Below are 3,517 nucleotides of genomic sequence, written 5' to 3' on the forward strand. Positions count from 1 at the left end.
CCTTCTGACAACCACCAAATTTTTCTCTGTGCTTATGAAGTTTGTTTATCTCTCAATCAACAGATATTCTTGAGTGGTGACTATAATCCAGACACTGACCTAGTGCTGGGAATATAATGATGAATGAGAAATACATAAACACGGGTCCACATCTAGTGTGGAGGACGTGAATAAATAATTGAATGACTACTTTGTTATAAAAAAAAATAAAAGAAAAGGAAAGAAAAGAAACTTTGCCTTCTGTGAAGGCAGAAAAACATGCAAATAATTCTGCTGTAAGAAATTTGCATAGAAGTAGAAAATGCTAAAGCTTCTACCACAAATCAAAGTGAAAACATTTAACATATTAAATTCAATCCAAGGAGCGCCAAATATTAAATTGAAGCAAAGGGAGAACTCAAACTTTTCATTTCCAGGTATGCTATTAACAGAGGCCAAGAATTTCAGGTGTGCAAATTAGCTGTAGGCAAGCTCTTAAAAAAAAAAACATTAGTTTATACTCTTTAGTTTTAATACAAGGCAGGTGTTTGTGCAATGGTTAGATTTTAAAAGGGCACCATAAGGTCTCAGGGTCTCTTTTCAAAGTCATTCTCAAGTACTCTTGTTTTTCGGTTAGCAGCAATGACATCTTTACAAGTCAATACCTTTTCAGGTAACACAGGCGACAAAATCCCACTTTCTGTCTGGTCCAACTTAATGTCTGTTTGTAGAAAGACTTAACATTAAATCAATCCATGGCCTAACTGGCACAGAAGATACTATTTCCTGGACATGTCCACATTTTGCTCCCACCTCCTCAGCCTGAACTGTCTCTCAATCATTTCTCCTTCACTTTCCATCCCCCGTCAAAGTCTCCAGTGGATCCCCGAAAGTTGCACAGATGTCCACGCTGGAAGCTCTATTATTGCTTATCTCCAGCTCCCCTGCTGGGAGCTAAAGCAACAGTTTGTTGTGAAGAATTGTACAAACAGTAATTATTTATAAATTCATTTTTGTGCACTTTCACGTACTTTAAAACCTGGTGTAGAGGGCGCCTTGAGGCAGCAGGCTTGAGCCCTGGAACTCTGAGTAAGGAAGAAAGGCCCGCGGAGACTGCCAGGCTGAGGACAAACAGGCACATCAGGAAACCGATCTGGAAACAGGAGGTCGCCCTAGCTTCTGACCAATGGACTACTTATGGCTGGGCACAGGTACCTAAAAAGGAAAAATCCATACCTTTCCATACCTCCTCACTCCCTGAGTTCCCTGTAGCTACACCACCACTGCCCCCTGGCGGACAGTATCTCTTCTGCTGTCCTGCCCACTGCTCCCTTGCAGTGCATTCCATAAAGTCCTTATTTCCTGTGTCCTGCCTTGGCCATATTCATTCACCACAGCAACTGCCGGTCCCACACCAGGCACTTCTACAACTGCTCTTCAGAGTCTTTTCTGGAGGGTAGTAGAATATACAGCATCACAAAACAACACTTTATTTCCACAGGAAGAAAAAGGTTTAGCATACATAATAATTGTGTACATCGAGTAAATTGTAATAAAAAATTGAAGTGCCCCAGAACCCTGAATTTTTATCAACCCTGCAATTTCCTGCAAGAAGAGAACCTCAAAGAAGTCACTGCTTTTGCTTTCAGTCAATTAGGATTCGCCATGGCTGTATAACTGATTCTCTGAGAAAAACACCAGATGAAACTCACTTTTTAAAGTAAATAAGTGACTAACTACAGAGCATGCAGCTGCACACCCTTATCTGTAAGGGCCTATTCAGCCAGAGCAGCCCCACCCAGGTTGAACTGCCATTTTGTTGTAAAACTTCAATTGACTTTGCCCCCCCCCCCCCGCAACTTACTTAAAAACAAGTTCTGGAAACCAGTCCCAGGTAAGAAAGTCCAAGTACAAAAGTGGGTCAGGCCAGGTAGAGGTATTTAATCAGTAGGAGCGCATACTGTCTCCTAGCTAACAAGGTGATGGCTAGTTTCCATGGCTATTGTGGGATGAATTGTAATTCAATTAGCCACCTGTGTGTGGCCAGGCCCAACCACATGGCCTTTACTCTATGAAAGTTAGTCTGGAAAGCAGGGAGGGGTTGTCCCCTCTGTAAGGGGCAGCCCCGACCAGTCTGAGGGTCAGTTTGATTCTTGATGCTTGGCACGAAATAAAGCTTTGCTTGACTTTTGCTTTGTATCATCTCGCTCCTTTAATCACGGACCCATTATTGGGGTACCCATTTTTGGGGGGGGACCTAATATCCATCTGATCAAGGTCAAATTGCTAGCAATTCTCTAGAAAGACTCTACTAATATTTTGGTATTATTACCACAATAAAATTTTCAAGTTGGAAAAATAAGGTGTAATCACAAATAAGAGAATGGCAGCCCGAGTCAAGTTCTCTCCTTTTTTAATTTTCTTTTTTTTTTTTTTTAATTTTTCCTGAATAAAGTTCTATTACTACAATGTCCAATTTTCTGGTTAACCCACACTGCAGAGACACATGGAAAACTACCATTTTGTTTCCCAAATTTTATAAGAACGCCTATGAAATATTCCAGATAAATGAGTTTTAATCTTCCCCTTCCTCACCTTGGTTAATCTGGAAGGTAATAAAATTAGCAACTCTCTTTGCTGTTAGCAATTATGTTCACACAGTCACGTAGACGACTATTCCTCAAATACTTTTTGGTGAGATATTTCAAATACCTTTTCGACCCGGAGACACGGAGTGACAAGCTTGCGATCTTTATTGTTCTCTCCTTACCCGGATCTTTACCCCTATTTGTATCCCCCTCCTCCCATCAGCAGACTGGACATGTGAAAGGAAGCCTGATAGCATGATAAAAAGCACGCAGTGTCCTCGGGCTACCTGTTCTGGGCATAGCCAATCATCTTTCGGGTGGTGCGCAAGTCCTCTGTTTGGCCGCAGGCGCAAGCGCCATGTTGTCTACTATGTACATAGCTGCCCCCAACAGCTCCCCCTTTTCTTTTATATATATTGCAGGGATCGTGCCTGTCTTAGGTTGCCGATCCTCACCTTCCATGCTTACCCGTCCCCCTGGTCGAGGAGCCCCTGTCTTAGGTTGCTATGGATGTGGGACCAGTCTTACCTGTCTTTGACTACCGGTCCAGCATGCTGAGCCATATTTGGGGGGGTACCAGCCTCGAGGGCCATCATAGCTTGTACAATCATTTCTCATTGATGTCGTTGTTGGCGGCCTAGACGGCAGAGGTATCTTAGCATAAATATAGACGCTCCCACCATAAGGGCACAAAATACGCCTATGCCTGCCCATTCCTTCAAGAAGGACAATGAGCTTTGGAAAAATTTTACCCAGTCTCCCACAGAAGCTAGGGACACTTCCAAAGTCCCTTCTAGGTTGCAGCAACACAGGCAGCTCGTCTGTGTTAACCAACACCGGCATAGGAATGTATGTTGGTATTCTTGTTATCAAAGCAGAGTCCCCTGTCAAGCTGTTCCAACATTCAGACAACCAGCACCTGTCACCCAAGGCACGCCGGTAGTAGCATT

This window comes from Mustela putorius, unplaced genomic scaffold (assembly GCF_011764305.1).
Source record: "Mustela putorius furo isolate JIRA1106 unplaced genomic scaffold, ASM1176430v1.1 tig00003929_pilon_pilon_pilon, whole genome shotgun sequence".
NCBI classification, from domain to species: domain Eukaryota; kingdom Metazoa; phylum Chordata; class Mammalia; order Carnivora; family Mustelidae; genus Mustela; species Mustela putorius.